At 38.2% G+C, this 19,085-nt stretch overlaps 1 pseudogene; it reads left to right on the top strand.

Moving 5' to 3' along the window:
- The first annotated feature begins 2,045 nt into the window (after nucleotides 1-2,045).
- LOC116475114 (ADP/ATP translocase 3-like) lies at nucleotides 2,046-2,991 on the top strand (annotated as a pseudogene).
- Nucleotides 2,992-19,085: the final 16,094 nt, after the last annotated feature.

Below are 19,085 nucleotides of genomic sequence, written 5' to 3'. Positions count from 1 at the left end.
TCCTCAGATGAAACATTAACAGAATGAACAAACAGATGGGAAATAGCAGATAAATGGAAACTATGAAAAAGCACTAAAAATAAATTCTATGAACAAATAAAACATATACATAGAGTCCCGTAAGGCAATATCAGTGTGTTAAGTCAGAAAATGCTAAGTGAGTCTAGCAAGAAAAAAAAAAAAGGTGGAAAAGGTTAAGAGAAAAAAAAGGTGGAAAAGGTTAGGGGAAAAAAAAGATAAAATAACAGCCAAGTATTTATTAACTTGAAGCTGTAAAAGCTCAGTAAGCATCAAGCATAATTAATACAAAGAAAACTATATCCTACGCCTAGCGTGGTTGCTCATGCCTGTAGTACCAACATTTTGGAAGGCTGAGGCTGGCGGATTGTTTGAGTCTAAGAGTTTGAGACCAGCCTGGGCAACAAGGCAAAACTTTGTCCTTACTAAAAATACAAGAATTGGCTGGGTGTGGTGGCACACGCCTATAGTCCCAGCTACTAGGGAGGCTGAGGTGGAAGGATCACCAGAAACCAGGAAGGTCCAGGCTACAGTGAGCTATAATCACACCACTGCACACCAGCCTGGGTGACAGACAGAATGATACCCTGTCTCAAAAAAAAAAAAAAAAAGACAAGAAAAAAGAAAAGAAAAGAAAAAGAAAACAATCCCCTGTGCTATCATAGTATAACTTTAGAAACAAAATAAATAATATTGATAGTATCTGGAGAAACAGTACAGTTTACATTTAAATAGACAATGATACAAACAATTCATGAATTTCTTATAAGAAATAATAAAGACCATCTGACAATGGTCTGACATCTCTAAACTGCTGCATAAAGAAGAGCTTACTTTAATGAAGTTTTGGGGTGTGGCTTTTATCTAATAGATTGCATTATAATGGAATTAGATAAAACCCTCAGAGATTTTAAGCAAATTATGTCAGCTTGAACTGAAACGGACAAAGTAACAATGAAGAGTGGTATGTAGACCCTTGAACTACCACTGGCAGCAAAGAGGCTAAGAAAACTACTCGGTTGCAAACATGATATATTTTTTTAACTGAAAAGGAAGAATAACTGGTGATGCAAATATGTAAGCCCAATGGGCACAGCAAACAGTCACGGAACATTAGACTAAAGAATTAGGACTGAGTGTGGTTAGAGAAGCAAGGAACTGACAAACAGCACTCAGTGGATTTCAGAATTGCTAGGACCAATGATGGCATGCCTCCCATTGCCGCCTTTTGGAGTAAAAGCATCTATTGTAGTTATCCTATGTCTTTCTCTCTATTATATGTTGAATATAGAGAACAGAGGACTTGCCTCATTAATTTACAAGTTTTCAAATTGAGAGAAAATCAGGGGAGCTACAGTTGAAGTGCTATACCCAAGAAAACTCAGCCATACCTGGAACTCCTATACCTAAGCCAGAATCTCTGATAGAATGAGACTTTATGGGTGGAGGCCTGGAACACAGATTATATTTAGCATGTGATCAGAATAAGAGCTGTTTTAATGACAAGGAAGACCGTGGTAGGCTATATTTTTCATAATGGTCATAGCAATATCTCAGTCCAACCTACTCTTCCAGGACTTGCCTGTCTTCTATAAGGAGGTGTGGGCCGGGCGCGGTGGCTCACGCTTGTAATCCCAGCACTTTGGGAGGCCAAGGCGGGCAGATCACAAGGTCAGGAGAGTGAGACCACGGTGAAACCCCGTCTCTACTAAAAATACAAAAACATTAGCCAGGCGTGGTGGTGGGCGCCTGTAGTCCCAGCTACTTGGAGAGGCTGAGGCAGGAGAATGGCGTGAACCCGGGAGGCGGAGCTTGCAGTGAGCCGAGATCGTGCCACTGCACTCCAGCCTGGGTGACAGAGTGAGACTCCGTCTCAAAAAAAAAAAAAAAAGGAGGTGGGGACCTTTGGAGATCATAGTTAATAAATAGAATGTTGCTGCTTTTGGTCATGGTAGTGCCGGGGCTGAGCCAGCGACGCCCTCCCTTCACTCTCCGCGCCTGCTCTCCAGCTGTCGGCCCGCTTCGCTGCCCGCCGGACCACCATGACAGAACAAGCCATCTTCTTTGCCAAGGACTTCCTAGCGGGAGGCATCACCGCTGCTATCTCTAAGACAGCCGTAGCAACGATCAAGCGGGTCCGGCTGCTGCTGCAGGTGCAGCACGCCAGCATGCCCATGGCCGCCGACAAGCAGTGCAAGGGCATCGTGGACTGCATCGTCCGCATCCCCAAGGATCAGGGCGTGGTGTCCTTCTGGAGGGGCAACCTGGCCAGTGTCATCCGCTACTTCCCTACGCAAGCCCTCAATCTCGCCTTCAAGGATAAGTACAAGCAGATCTTCCTGGGGGGCCTGGACAAGCCCACACAGTTCTGGAGGTACTTTGCGGGCAACCTGGCCTCTGGCGGCACAGCCGTCGTGCATCGCCTGGATTTCACCAGAACCCGCCTGGCAGCCGACGTGGGAAAGTCAGGCACAGAGCGTGAGTTCGAGGCCTGGGAGACTGCCTGGTGAATCTCAGCAAGTCCGACGGCATCCGGGGCCTGTACCAGGGCTTCCATCCGGGGCCTGTACCAGGGCTTCCATCCGGGGCCTGTACCAGGGCTTCAGCGTCTCCGTGCAGGCCATCATCATCTACCAGGCAGCCTACTTCAGGGTGTACGATACGGCCAACGGCATGTTCCCTGGCCCCAAGAACACGCACATCCTGGTGAGCCTGATGATCGCGCAGACCGTGACGGCCGTGGCTGCCGTGGTCTCCTACCCCTTCCACACAGTGCGGTGGCCGACGATGATGCAGTCCCGGCGCAAAGGAGCTGACATCATGTACACGGGAGTCGTCCACTGTTAGAGGAAGATCTTCAGAGACGAGCGGGGCAAGGCCTTTTTCAAGAGTGCGTGGTCCAACGCCCTCAGAGGGGCGGGGGTGGGGGCGGGCTTCGTGCTGGTCCTGTACGACGAGCTGAAGGTCAGCTAAGGGCCTTGGCATCCTCCACACACACACCAAAGGAACCAAGAGAACCACGTAGAATCCTCAAGTGTGCAGACCATCGACATTCGAGAAATTCCAGTTGTCTTTTTCCCAGCAGGACCCTACCTGTAGATGGCCAGGAAAGGCTCTAGAAAAGGGGCGCATTGGCCGGGCGTGGTGGCGGGCGCCTGTAGTCCCAGCTACCTCGGGAGGCTGAGGCAGGAGAATGGCGTGAACCCGGGAGGCAGAGCTTGCAGTGAGCGGAGATCGCGCCACTGCACTCCAGCCTGGGTGACAGAGCGAGACTCCGTCTCAAAAGAAAAAAGAAAAGAAAAAAAAAAAGAAAAGAAAAAGAAGAAAAGAGAAAAGAAAAGGGACGCGTTGTGATCCAACCATCGGTACCGGATTCCAAGTCTTGATCACTGGGGGAAGGGAACCAGGGTGTCCTGGTGGGCCCACGAGCGAGGCACTCCAATACTCAGACCTAGAGTCCAGATACTTGTAGGTCCCAAGTCGTGTTTAAGTATTTATTTAAAACAAAAGAATCATGTTCCCCATTTGTACTTAAGCACTAGTCCCTCTTTTGCACAGCCAAGTACTTTCAATTATATTCTATGTTGGGCATCCTGCTGCGAAACAATAAACACAGGATGCGGGGTGGGGCGGGGAGAATAATAAATTAAATAAATAAATAAATAAATCGAATGTAGCAGAAGTGAGACTAAGTAATATATTAGGCCAGCTTAGAAAGACGGTGCAGCTTCCACCTGACTTTTTTTTTAGGACCCTTGCCTTTTGGAACTCAGACGTCATGTTATGAAGAGGCTGAGGCTACATGAACCCTAAGTGATGCTAAGTACAGCAAAGACAAGCTGTTCCTGCAAAGCCCTGCTCAAATAGCAAATTGACGACCATAATAATATTGTTGTTTTAAAAAACAGTATTATTGTATCAGTTTATCAACATGGAAAAGCTTTAAATAGATAATCTTAAATAAAAAGTAATTTTCTGAAGAATATATACATTATGATGGCATTAATATATAATATAATACATTGGAAGTGAAGCCTCAATAATTGTTGATTAATAAATTTAAAATATCAATACGCTTTAAAATGTTAATTACTTTTTATCAAGTTGGAGAGTTTAAAGCAGAAGTCAAGCTCTTATCATAAGTGATCTTCTTTGTTGGGTAAATGCATTTATTAATTACTGTTAAAAATTTATCAAAAACCTGTATAAATTGGTATTAAATATTTAAGGCACTACAGAATAGATGATGTTTAACAAGAAAACCTTTAAAGATGAGGTATTGGAAGAAACACAGAACAAGCAAAATGCATCAGTTTACTAAATGTAGGAAATGCAAATCAGTCAGTAAATTATTACAGTAAGAATGCATGGTGATTAAAAAAATAAGGTTAGCCTCAAACATACACATGCATTATACATATAGCAAGGAGAATAAATGTAAGTTAAACATAATTCTTTAAAAGCACTCACAAATTGGATTAAATAATGCTTAAAAATTGTTATAAATGATAAAAATGTTTAAGACATTCAAAAAAAAGATACACAAAAACTGAAAATACAGGAATAGAAGTAGACAAATTAGACAATTACTAATAAAAATGGAAGCAATATTAATATCAGATAAAAATAATTCAGTGTGAAAGAAATTCAGTGGAATATTGGGGGGAATAATTGTTCAAGGACAAGTATTTACCTTTATCTCCTTGGAAACGTAATACAGTTTTGAAATTTATAGGCAAAGAGTGTTAGAACTATGAAAAGAGAGACTAAAGATGTAAATGTATTTTCTGGGTGACGTAGTTCAAAACTGATTTTTGCACTTATGATAAAATAATTCAGATAGAGATTTCTTGAGTGATTTTTTACACAATAAGATATTCTCTTTGTAAATTTCTGGTCAACTATCCCTGACTATTACCTGTTTTTACAGCTAAACTATAAAAATTTTAAGTTTCAACTTTTGAAATGGAATTGCCAGAACAATTAATTATGATGTTGAATGACTGAATCTACAGACATTTGTTTCACAGCAGTGGGCTCTGCCTTCAATATAGAAAGACTTGAGTCATCAATTATAAATAAAAGTATAAAACATAAGTATATATTTATAATCAACAGTGTAAACTTTGTATTTAAAAATTGTATAAAAATATGAAAATGAAAAGAGGTTTTTTAAGTGTTCAACTGACAATCCCATATTTATTAATTAAAATTAGGTAAAAACTAACTATAAATTTAGATAGCCTTCAATAAATTTATTTTATCACTTTTTTTTAACTTTCTGCATAATAATAGTGGGGCATTCTTGATAAAAACAAATATCAATTTCAGGAACACTAAATATATCAAATGGAATTAATGTGCATGATGATTTACTGTAATTTAACTGAAATAGAAAAATTGAAAACGATTCAAGTCACAGATAAAATTAATTTTAACTGTATCTTTGGGGTATAATTTTCCTAACTAAAACTCACTCCTATCATTATAAAAAGAAATCCATGAAGAAAGAAGGAATTTTATACAGAACAAAAGTTATAGCATATGTTAAACTGCAGAAAGTTACATAAATTGTCAATATTCTCACACTAAATGGCACTAAAAGGGTACTTTGAAAATGAAATTTAAATTAAAAAAAGAAGAAAACAGTCTTCCCTCTCTACCTATGGCATTTTACCATTTTCCATTCACAATGGAAAATACCTGAGGAAGAGTTCTGAGGTGGCAGCATACTTGTACACCTGCTTTGCTAAAATTGCTTAAGTGCTAATTCACTGGCAATTTCACTGCAATAGCAGGTAGTTTATTTTTATTTTTATTTTTATTTAAATTTTATTATTATTATACTTTAAGTTTTAGGGTACATGTGCACAATGTGCAGGTTTGTTACATATGTATACATGTGCCATGTTGTTTTGCTGCACCCATTAACTCGTCATTTAGCATTAGGTATATCTCCTAATGCTATCCCTCCCCCTCCCCCCACCCCACAACAGTCCCCGGAATGTGATGTTCCCCTTCCTGTGTCCATGTGTTCTCATTGTTCAGTTCCCACCTATGAGTGAGAACATGCAGTGTTTGGTTTTCTGTCCTTGTGATAGTTTGCTGAGAATGATGGTTTCTAGTTTCATCCATGTCCCTACAAAGGACATGAACTCATCATTTTTTATGGCTGCATAATATTCCATGGTGTATATGTGCCACATTTTCTTAATCCAGTCTATTGTTGTTGGACATTTGGGTTGGTTCCAAGTCTTTGCTATTGTGAATAGTGCCTCAATAAACATACAAAATGGGAGAAAATTTTCGCAACTTACTCATCTGACAAAGGGCTAATACCAGAAGCTACAATGAACTCAAACAAATTTATAAGAAAAAAACAAACAACCCCATCAAAAAGTGGGCAAAGGATATGAACAGACACTTCTCAAAAGAAGACATTTATGCAGCCAAAAAACACATGAAAAAATGCTCATCACCACTGGCCATCAGAGAAATGCAAATCAAAACCACAATGAGATTCCATCTCACACCAGTTAGAATGGTGATCATTAAAAAGTCAGGAAACAACAGGTGCTGGAGAGGATGTGGAGAAACAGGAACACTTTGACACTGTTGGTGGGACTGTAAACTAGTTCAACCATTGTGGAAGTCAGTGTGGTGATTCCTCAGGGATCTAGAACTAGAAATACCATTTGACCCAGCCATCTCATCACTGGGTATATACCCAAAGGATTATAAATCATGCTGCTATAAAGACACATGCACACGTATGTTTATTGTGGCACTACCCACAATGATAGTTTCTTTTTAACTGCATTTAGGGTTTTGAATGCTGATGGTGACACAGAATTCAATCTGTGAGCCATTCCATGAGAAACTATTTAAGATTAATACTTAAAACTATTAATTAATTTCTGCAGTCACTGGGCCTTGTACACAAAATCATTGCTTTGTTAAGGTAAATGCAGATGTTTGTAAATTTATCTTTTAAATAAATGTATTTTTGAGAAAAAATTTCAATTTAACAAATATTTACTGAGGACAACTTGTAAAGAGAAGTAAGCAAATCAAATAAACATTGGGTATGATTACCATAGCAGTTTCTGAACACATAGTCCAATAAATATAGTGGATGTGTGTGTGTGTGTGTTTGTGTGTGTGTGTATGTGTGTATGTATATATACACACACATATATATACGTGTATATGTATATGTGTGTATATATATATGTTATATATGTATATATATGTGTGGCTATACATATATTTATACACATGTATTTCACCCTCATGCTAACCATTACCAAAAAAATTCATAACCAAAATAACCACAGATACTCTCTTCTGTCTCCAAACTACATCATTTCTGTTTTGAGGTATAAATTAGTAATATTAAGCATGAATTGAAATTACTAGCATTCACTTGAAAAAATGAACTTAAATCATCACAGGCTGGTTTTGTAGATCTCTTTAGATATAAAAATGGAAAGTTCTAGATTTAAGAAATCTCTAGGATATAATTACATTTTAGTGTTCTTACAAGTCTTGATTTCTCCTTTCTGGGACATCCAGAATGTTGACTTTGATAATTATTTAGCAGAGTCAAGATAGATACAACTCATATATTATAGCAACAATTCATGAAGCTACTTTGTCTCTGAAACCATTTTTAATAATGTATATGATATACTTAACACTTGGCCTGAAAGAAAATGTCATAAAATATATTCTTTTCTTTTACATGTCTTCATTTTAAATTCCTTTTCGTATCATTTTTCCCTACCATTGTATAGATATTTCATAACTTGCATTTTGGGTACTTTGTTCCCCTTCTTTGATGTCATTAAAAATAGTAAAAGCAAATTCACTTCAGAAAACAGCAGAAAAGTTGCATTACTTTTTTTTTTTTACATCATCTCATGCTGTCACCTCTTGTATATTTTTCTTCTAAATTGTTTGAAATTTGTCTCCCATATTATCTGGCTATACTTTTGATAATAATAAAACTTTATCTGCATAGTTACCTCAAGCTATATTAAATGCACAGGTCAATTACCTTCCCACAAGAATAATTACCTCATACTTATTTTGCTGGGTTTAGTGAAGTTTGAATTAACTTCAGATTATTCCTTTTGTCACAGTGATTTGTATGGGTTTAAATTCGTCTTTTTCAAATAAAGTTATTTTCCTTATTTTATATTATATGTATCTATAGGAGAAAATGTAGCAGATCCAGATATACTGAATAAAGAACATAAGCTATGCGTTGTCCAACTACCTGGAACCATACCTTTTTAGAGTTTGGTATAGATGATACCAGTTTTATGTGTATGTGTATACATTTAATGTGCAGCTTTATTGTGTTTTAATATGTTTACATAATTCATTATATTTTAAATACCGGTTTTAAATATAGATTTTTCTATAACAGTAAAGATGTTTTTTCATAAAAATGCAGAAAAAGCAGAAATGTATAAAATTAATAGTAACCTCTTATTCAGATTGATGAGCAAATTACACTTAATATTTTTATGTAATTAGCATTGCATAAAATAGTGATATCAATATTTTAATTGCCAAAGAGCATAAATATAAATTATATATATTTGTGTGTATGTGTATATATGTGTGTATGTACACATATATCCATACATATATATAATCTATATACTATATTATATATTATTATATTGAGTCACTTGAGCCATTTTTGCTTTATTTCCATTTGCTTTCCTTTCATTATTTTTCAATGGGAAAGATTAATAAACTACCTAATGGCAATCACTAAGGTCATCAAATCATTCTTCCTATACTCTTCCATCTATTTCTCATCAGTCTTCTTTCTGAAATATATTTAAAAATCAATATGTAGAGTATGACCTTAAATAGTAAATACAAGAATAAAAATATATGGAATATTCTTAAATGAGTTAAATTCTTTTTTTTTTATTTTCATTTTCCCTCAAACATTCTCCTTCCGCAAAAGCTGGTAAGACCTCAAGCTGTGCTCTTATTTGTAATGGTAAGTGTCACTTTGGTGGCCATGTGGCTACACAGCATGAGGTAGCTATGATGAACCCTGATGAAAAACGACAGGTGCAAAATGAGAAAAGTTTGCACACAACAAGTTTGGCTTTATAAAGGCTTCAGGTTTACCATCATCAGAGAACCTTGATCTGCTGTGGTTTAAAACAAAGAAGGGAACCACCTGTTTTGCCTCAAGCAATAGTTAAGATCAAACAAAATATGCTCTGAAACAGTAAGACATGACAAAAGAGAGTGAAAGGGTTTTTCAGCAATGGCAATAGAAGTTACTTTCTCCAAAAAGAGTTGGGTTATTACCAAGTAAATCACAGTAGTAATAACCCAAAGGCAAATTAAAGAAAAGCAGATATATGCAGGTGGTAGAACAATATTTGCATTTCCATAGATTAATACTTTAAAACATACAGAGAAAACGAAGGGACACAGAACTCATAGTAATGATTTGGGATATTTCCTCTGGCCAAGATATCTCCTCAGTTTCTAGGGCACACACTGAGATTCAGGAGAAGCCTGAAGAAGAGCGTATTTATAAAATAACTATCCACAACTGACATCTACTTGTAAAGGATTAATATACTTTTCATAAACATGAGAGATATATCCATTCACAAAACTCTTTAAATCACATTGTACAACTTGGATATGATGGTTGCTTATTCATAGGATGAAGATGCAATGACTGGAATACACAATGTAAATGACTCACACATAGGCACAATCACCTCCAGGTAAAAAAGCAATTTGTGAAAAACAAGGAAAACTCTTGTTTTTGTCAGGGCCAGAGAAGTATAGTTGATGGTAATTTGTAATCAGAAAACACAGCAAACTGCTCGATTAAAAAAAATCAATCCCAAACTTCTGTCTTTTTTACAGATTCTAAACAACTATGTTAATTAGACCTAAAAATCTATAGGTATATGTGCATAATCAAATCGAGTCTTACTGAAATCTAGATCTGATGGCTTCCAGCACCAACATTTAGAAAGATATCCCCAGTGCCGGCCGGGCGTGGTGGCTCACGCCTATAATCCCAGCACTTTGGGAGACCGAAGCTGGTGGATCACTTGAGGTCAGGAGTTTGAGACCAGCCTGGCCAACATGGTGAAACCTCATCTTTACTAAAAATACAAAAATTAGCCAGGCATGGTGTTGCATGCCTGTAGTCCCAGCTACTTGGGAGGCTGAGGCAGGAGAATCACTTGAACCTGGGAGGCAGAGGTTGCAGTGATCCCAGATCGTGCCACTGCACTCCAGCCTAAGCGACCAGAGTGAGACCATGTCTCAAAAAAGAATTTATATGTCTATCTATATCTATATCTATCTCCAATGTGAAGCAATAATCATATTCTTGTTTCATAGAAAATAAAAATCATTAAATATCTACATGAAATAAAAATGCCTATTGTCTATTTACATAAAGTATAATGGCAAATTAGTACTTCCAAAAAATTAAATTATATTAAATGTTAATATTTTAATACAGTTTGAAAGTATAAAATAAAAACACAATTTTCTTATAATTCAATTCCTACAAGATGGCATTCTAAGTATTTGGAGGATACTTTCATTTTAATATTTTCATATGAACATGAGTTACATTCTATAAAACATTCATAAGAATGCCTGGCACATCATAAAGGCTCTATAGTAATTGGTTATATAAAAACAAAATTATTTTCATAATCAGGAGGTATACAAAATGTTGTGACATGCACTTTTTAAACTTTGCATTTTATTGTAATCATTTTTATAAAAAGAAAGAAAATGTATATCATGTATACATATAAAATGCTAAAAAAATGAAAATGAGTTTCACACTAAGATACCCTACCCTATTTAATGGACATAAACACTGCTGTGTTTTCCTATAAATCCTTCCACAAAATATCCCTTACATATGTATTTTTATGTGTGTATGTGTGTGTATATGTATGCATGAATATATTATACTTAGTATTTTTAAATAAATGGCTATATATTATAAGCACTGGAGTTTTACTAATCATTATGTCTTGGAAATACATTTGGTTGATATATATTTGAAACTCTCTTTTAAATAGTAGTAGAGGGGCCGGGTACGGTGGCTCACGCCTGCAATCCCAACACCTTGGGAGGCCGAGGCAGGTAGATCACCTGAGGTCAGGAGTTCGAGACCAGCTTGGCCGACATGGTGAAACCTCATCTCTACTAAAAATGCAAAAAACATAGCCGGGCATGGTGGCAGGTGCCTGTAATCCCAACTGCTCGATAGGCTGAGTCACGAGAACCACTTGAACCATGGAGGAGGAGGTTGCAGTGAGCCAAGATTGTACCATTGCTCTCCAGTCTGGGCAACGAGAGTGAAACTCCATGTCAAAAAAAAAAAAGGTAATAGAAGGGAAATCATACTTTATTACTCTATAAGAGATATCATTAAAAAGATAAAAGCCCCTGCATATAACTTCATATTTCTAGATCAAATACCGAATTAGCTTCTTCAGAATTCAAAAACAAGTCTCTAATGTTTTCTATCAACACTTCTATTCAACTAGAGTAACTAAATGTATAACAGAAAAAGAAATAAAAGTACAAAATTGGAACCCTAAAAATAAAGCTGTCATTATTTCTAAATGACATAATTGCATATGTAGAAAGCCCAAAGTACTCTAGAAAAAAATAAGTGTTGATTAATAAATTTAGCAAGATTCTTGGATGCCAGGAAAATGTATTAAATCAGTTGAATCATCTACATAGTTGGCAAACTTTTCTTTAAGGAACAAGATAATATGTATTTTCACCTTTGCGGCCAATATGGCCTGTCACTACTCAACTTCACAGTTATAGTAGTCCTTTGATTTGTGTTCCATACACTGTTCCATACCATAATCTTGCTACAAGCCTCTGCTGCTCTGAACATGTAGTACTAGCATGGTACTGTGTTCCATTCACATATTTCACAACAATCTCTACTTGACATTCAAACAGTTTTGTTTGCCTCACAATATAATTCCATCTGCAACGTACATTTAGATATCCATTAATAGTCTGGCCAACTGATAGTACTTTTTTCCACTTGCTAGTAATAATTCCGAGTTTTTTCTTGGTTTCGTGACTTTTTTTTTTTCCAGTAAATGTAATGGATTCTAAGAAGGTAAGATATAACTGCCCTCTTGAAACAAGTAGTCCTGCCCATTACTTACTCATCAGTAGAAACACTTATGTTTACTGAAATGAGAAACTCAGTAAGGTAGCCTCATTATTCGAGGCTGGAATAGCATAGAACAGATCCACTTAGCTTCTAACCTTCTGCCTGATTTTACAAGCATATTTTAAGAAAATGATGCCTAATGATTTATACACTGAATAGGAATATCAACCCAGTTTTAAATAGTAATATCTAATCTTTCTTCATATTGTTGAACACTTGTAAGAAATTGATTCCAGGAGGTACAATCAACTAATACTTTATTTGCAATACTCCAGCACCCTGAAACACTAATTTCCATGCATATATATTAGTCATCTCAGGTAAAAACATTAGGTCACCCAGAGCAGGTTATCATTTCTATCTTTACATGCTATTTGACTTGACAAGAAAACATCAGCAAAAACTGTGTGAAGCATGCTAATAAACTGAGTTTCATCTTATTTAAGAGAATGACATAGAAGTAGTACTAGAAATCCATTCTGTTAATAGGAAAAAATGGAGAATTTTGAGGAAAAGTAAAGGCATGGGGTGGAGCCAAGATGGCCGAATAGGAACAGCTCCGGTCTACAGCTCCCAGCTTGAGCGACACAGAAGATGGCAGATTTCTGCATTTCCATCTGAGGTACTGGGTTCATCTCACTAGGGAGTGCCAAACAGTGGGTGCAGGACAGTCAGTGCAGCACACCATGCACGAGTCGAAGCAGGGCAAGGCATTGCCTCACTCGGGAAGTGCAAGGGGTCAGAACGTTCCCTTTCCTAGTCAAAAAAGGGGTAACAGACAGCACCTGGAAAATCGAGTCACTAGCACCCTAATACTGCGCTTTCCCAACGTGCTTGGAAAACTGCACACCAGGAGACTGCGTCCCGCACCTGGCTTGGAGGGTCCTATGCCCACGGAGTCTCGCTGATTGCTAGCACAGCAGTCTGAGCTCAAACTGCAAGAGGGCAGCGAGGCTGGGGGAGGGGCGCCTGCCATTGCCCAGGCTTGCTTAGGTAAACAAAGCAGCCAGGAAGCTCCAACTGGGTGGAGCCCACCACAGCTCAAGGAGGCCTGCCTGCCTCTGTAGGCTCCACCTCTGGGGGCAGGACACAGACAAACAAAAAGACAGCAGGAACCTCTGCAGACTTAAATGTCCCTGTCTGACAGCTTTGAAGAGAGTAGTGGTTCTCCCAGCATGCAGCTGGAGATCTGACAATGGGTAGACTGCCTCCTACACTGGGTCCCTGACCCCCGAGCAGCCTAACTGGGAGGCACCCCTCAGTAGGGACAGACTGACACCTCACTAGGCAAGGTACTCCTCTGAGACAAAACTTCCAGAGGAACCATCAGACAGTTGAATTTGCGGTCTCACGAAAATCCGCTGTTCTGCAGCCACCACTGCTGACACCCAGGAAAACAGGGTCTGGAGTGGACCTCTAGCAAACTCCAACAGAGCTGCAGCTGAGGGTCCTGTCTGGTAGAAGGAAAACTAACAAACAGAAAGGACACCCACACCAAAAACCCATCTGTACATCACCATCATCAAAGATCAAAAGTAGAAAAACCTACAAAGATGGGGAGAAAACAGAGCAGAAAAACTGGAAACTCTAAAAAGCAGAGCACTTCTCCTCCTCCAAAGGAACGCAGTTCCTCACCAGCAACAAAACAAAGCTAGACGGAGAATGACTTTGACGAGTTGAGAGAAGAAGGCTTCAGACGATCAAACTACACCAAGCTACGGGAGGAAATTCAAAACAATAGCAAAGAAGATAAAAACTTTGAAAAAAAAAAATAGATGAATGGATAACTAGAATCACCAACGCAGAGAAGGGCTTAAAGGAGCTGATGGAGCTGAAAGCCAAGTTTCAAGAAATACACGAAGATTGCAGAAGGCTTGAGAGCTGATGTGATCAACTGGAAGAAAGGGTATCAGTGATGGAAGATGAAATGAATGAAATGAAGTGAGAAGAGAAGTTTAGAGAAAAAAGAATAAAAAGAAATGAACTAAGCCTCCAAGAAATATGGGACTATGTGAAAAGACCAAACCTATGTCTGATTGGTGTACCTGAAAGTGACAGGGAGAATGGAACCAAGTTGGAAAACACTCTGCAAGATATTATGCAGGAGAACTTCCCCAATCTAGCAAGGCAGGCCAGCATTCAGATTCAGGAAATACAGAGAACACCACAAAGATACTCCTCGAGAAGAGCAACTCCGAGAAACATAATTGTCAGATTCACCAAAGTCAAAATGGAGGAAAAATGTTAAGGGCGGCCAGAGAGAAAGGTCGGGTTACCCACAAAGGGAAGCCCACCAGACTAATAGCTGATCTCTCAGCAGAAACTCTACAAGCCAGAAGGGAGTGGGGGCTGATATTCAACGTTCCTAAAGAAAAGAATTCTCAACCCAGAATCTCATATCCAGCCAAACTAAGCTTCGTAAGTGAAGGAGAAATAAAATACTTTACAGACAACCAAATGCTGAGTGATTTTGTCAACACCAGGCCTGTCCTAAAAGAGCTCCTGAAGGAAGCACTAAACATGGAAAGGAACAACCGGTAGCAGCCACTGCAAAAACATGCCAAATTGTAAAGACCATCGAGGCTAGGAAGAAACTGCATCAACTAACGAGCAAAATAACTAACTAACATCATAATGACAGGATCAAATTCACACATAACAATATTAACCTTAAATGTAAATGGGATCAATGCTCCAATTAAAAGACACAGACTGGCAAATTGGATAAGAAGTCAAGAGCCATCAGTGTGCTGTATTCAAGAAACCCATCTCACGTTCAGAGACACACATAGTCTCAAAATAAAGGGATGCAGGAAGATCTACCAAGCAAATGGAAAACAAAAAAAGGCAGGGGTTGCAATCCTAGTCTCTGATAAAACAGACTTTAAACCAACAAAGATCAAAAGAGACAAAGAAGGCCATTACATAATGGTAAAGGGATCAATTCAACAAGAAAAGCTGACTATCCTAAATATATATGCACCCAACACAGGAGCACCCAGATTCATAAAGCAAGTCCTGAGTGACCTACAAGGAGACTTGAACTCCCACACAATAATAATGGGAGATTTTAACACCCCACTGTCAACATTAGACAGATCAATGAGACAGAAAGTTAACAAGGATACCCAGGAATTGAACTCACCTCTGCACAAAGTGGACCTGATAAACATCTAAAAAACTCTCCACCCCAAATCAACAGAATATACATTTTTTCAGCACCACACCACACCTATTCCAAAATTGACCACATAGTTGGAAGTAAAGCTCTCCTCAGCAAATATAAAGGAACAGAAATTATAACAAACTGTCTCTCAGACCACAGTGCAATCAAACTAGAACTGAGGATTAAGAAACTCACTCAAAACTGCTCAACTACATGGAAACTAAACAACCTGCTCCTGAATGACTACTGGGTACATAACGAAATGAAGGCAAAAATAAAGATGTTCTTTGAAACCAACAAGAACGAAAACACAACATACCAGAATCTCTGAGACACTTTCAAAGCAGTGTGTAGAGGGAAATTTATAGCACTAAATGCCCACAAGAGAAAGCAGGAAAGATCCAAAATTGACACCCTAACATCACAATGAAAAGAACTAGAAAAGCAAGAGCAAACACATTCAAAAGCTAGCAGAAGGCTAGAAATAACTAAAATCAGAGCAGAACTGAAGGAAATAGAGACACAAAAAACCCTTCAAAAAATTAATGAATCCAGGAGCTGGTTTTTCGAAAAGATCAACAAAATTGATAGACCACTAGCAAGACTAATAAAGAAGAAAAGAGAGAAGAATCAAATAGACACAATAAAAAATGATAAAGGGGATATCACCACTGATCCCACAGAAATACAATCTACCATCAGAGAATACTACAAACACCTCTATGCAAATAAACTAGAAAATCTAGAAGAAGTGGATAAATTCCTCAACAAATACACCCTCCCAAGACTAAACAAGGAAGAAGTTGAATCTCTGAATAGACCAATAACAGGCTCTGAAATTGTGGCAATAATCAATAGCTTACCAACCAAAAAGAGTCCAGGACCTGATGGATTCACAGCCGAATTCTCCCAGAGGTACAAGGAGGAACTGGTATCATTCCTTCTGAAACTATTCCAATCAATAGAAAAAGAGTGAATCCTCCCTAACACATTTGATGAGGCCAGCATCATCCTGATACCAAAGCCTGGCAGAGACACAACCAAAAAAGAGAATTTCAGACCAATATCCCTGATGAACATTGATGCAAAAATCCTCAATAAAATACTGGCAAACCGAATCCAGCAGCACATCAAAAAGCTTATACACCATGATCAAGTGGGCTTCATCCCTGGGATGCAAGGCTGGTTCAACATACACAAATCAATAAATGTAATCCAGCATATAAACAGAACCAAAGACAAAAACCACATGATTATCTCAATAGATGCAGAAAAGGCCTTTGACAAAATTCAACAACCCTTCATGCTAAACACTCTCAATAAATTAGGTATTGATGGGATGTATCTCAAAATAATAAGAGCTATCTATGAGAAACCCACAGCCAATATCATACTGAATGGGCAAAAACTGGAAGCATTCCCTTTGAAAACTGGCAGACAGGGATGCCCTCTCTCACCACTCCTATTCAACATAGTGTTGGAAGTTCTGGCCAGGGCAATCAGGCAGGAGAAGGAAATAAAGGATATTCAATTAGGAAAAGAGGAAGTCAAATTGTCCCTGTTTGCAGATGACATGATTGTATATCTAGAAAACCCCATCGTCTCAGCCCAAAATCTCCTTAAGCTGATAAGCAACTTCAGCAAAGTCTCAGGATACAAAATCAATGTACAAAAATCACAAGCATTCTTGTACACGAATAACAGACAGAAAGCCAAATCATGAGTGAACTCCCATTCACAATTGCTTCAAAGAGAATCAAATACCTAGGAATCCAGTTTACAAGGGACATGAAAGACCTCTTCAAGGAGAACTACAAACCACTGCTCAATGAGATAAAAGAGGATACAAACAAATGGAAGAACATTCCATGCTCATGGGTTGGAAGAATCAATATCGTGAAAATGGCCATACTGCCCAAGGTCATTTATAGATTCAATGCCATCCCCATCAAGCTACCAATGACTTTCTTCACAGAATTGGGAAAAACTAAAGTTCATATGGAGCCAAAAAGAGCCCGCATCGCCAAGTCAATCCTAAGACAAAACAACAAAGCTGGAGGCATCACGCTACCTGACTTCAAACTCTACTACAAGGCTACAGTAACCAAAACAGCATGGTACTGGTACCACAATAGAGACATAGATCAATGGAACAGAACAGAGCCCTCAGAAATAATGTGGCATATCTACAACTATCTGATCTTTGACAAACCTGACAAAAACAAGCAATGGGGAAAGGATTCCCTATTTAATAAATGGTGCTGGGAAAACCGGCTAGCCATATGGAGAAAGCTGAAACTGGATCCCTTCCTTACACTTTATACAAAAATTAATTCAAGATGGATTAAAGACTTACATGTTAGACCTAAAACCATAAAAACCCTAGAAGAAAACCTAGGCAATACCATTCAGGACATAGGCATGGGCAAGGACCTCATGTCTAAAACACCAGAAGCAATGGCAACAAAAGCCAAAAATGACAAATGGGATCTAATTAAACTAAAGAGCTTCTGTACAGCAAAAGAAACTACCATCAGAGTGAACAGGCAACCCACAAAATGGGAGAAAATTTTCACAACCTACTCATCTGACAAAGGGCTAATATCCAGAATCTACAATGAACTCAAACAAATTTACAAGAAAAAAACAACCCCATCAAAAAGTGGGCAAAGGACACGAACAGACACTTCTCAAAAGAAGACATTTATGCAGCCAAAAAACACATGAAAAAATGCTTGTCATCACTGGCCATGAGAGAAACGCAAATCAAAATCACAATGAGATACCATCTCACACCAGTTAGAATGGCCATCATTAAAAAGTCAGGAAACAACAGGTGCTGGAGAGGATGTGGAGAAATAGGAACACTTTGACACTGTTGGTGGGACTGTAAACTAGTTCAACCATTGTGGAAGTCAGTGTGGCGATTCCTCAGGGATCTAAAACTAGAAATACCAGTTGACTCAGCCATCCCATTACTGGGTACCCAAAAGACTATAAATCATGCTGTTACAAAGACACATGCATACGTATGTTTATTGCGGCACTATTCACAATAGCAAACACTTGGAACCAACCCAAATGTCCAACAGCGATAGACTAGATTAAGAAAATGTGGCACATATACACCATGGAATACTATACAGCCATAAAAAATGATGAGTTCATGTCCTTTGTAGGGACATGGATGAAGCTGGAAACCATCATTCTCAGTAAACTATCACAAGGACAGAAAACCAAACACCACATGTTCTCATTCATAGGTGGGAATTGAACAATGAGAACACATGGACACATGAAGGGGAACATCACACTCCTGGGACTGTTGTGGGGTGGGGGTAGAGGGGAGGGACAGCATTAAGAGATATGCCTAATGCTGAATGACAAGTTAATGGGTGCAGCGCACCAACATGGCACATGGATACATATGTAACAAACCTGCACATTGTGCACATGTTCCCTGAAACTAAGAGTATAATAATAATAATTTAAAAAAGGAAATGCATGTAATTCATGGCCTGATAATCATTGACAACTATATTAACACATATTAGCAGTAACAGCTCAATCTAATATCTTAGATACAGAGATTTTAATAATCCACAAAAGAATACAAAGCTGAATATTTATATTTCTAGTTTTTACTAAATAGGGATGCATTCACTG

The sequence above is a fragment of the Hylobates moloch genome, unplaced genomic scaffold (assembly GCF_009828535.3).
Source record: "Hylobates moloch isolate HMO894 unplaced genomic scaffold, HMol_V3 SCAFFOLD_10, whole genome shotgun sequence".
NCBI classification, from domain to species: domain Eukaryota; kingdom Metazoa; phylum Chordata; class Mammalia; order Primates; family Hylobatidae; genus Hylobates; species Hylobates moloch.
Note: the sequence above shows the minus strand (reverse complement) of the source record. Positions and strands in the feature narration are given on the sequence as shown.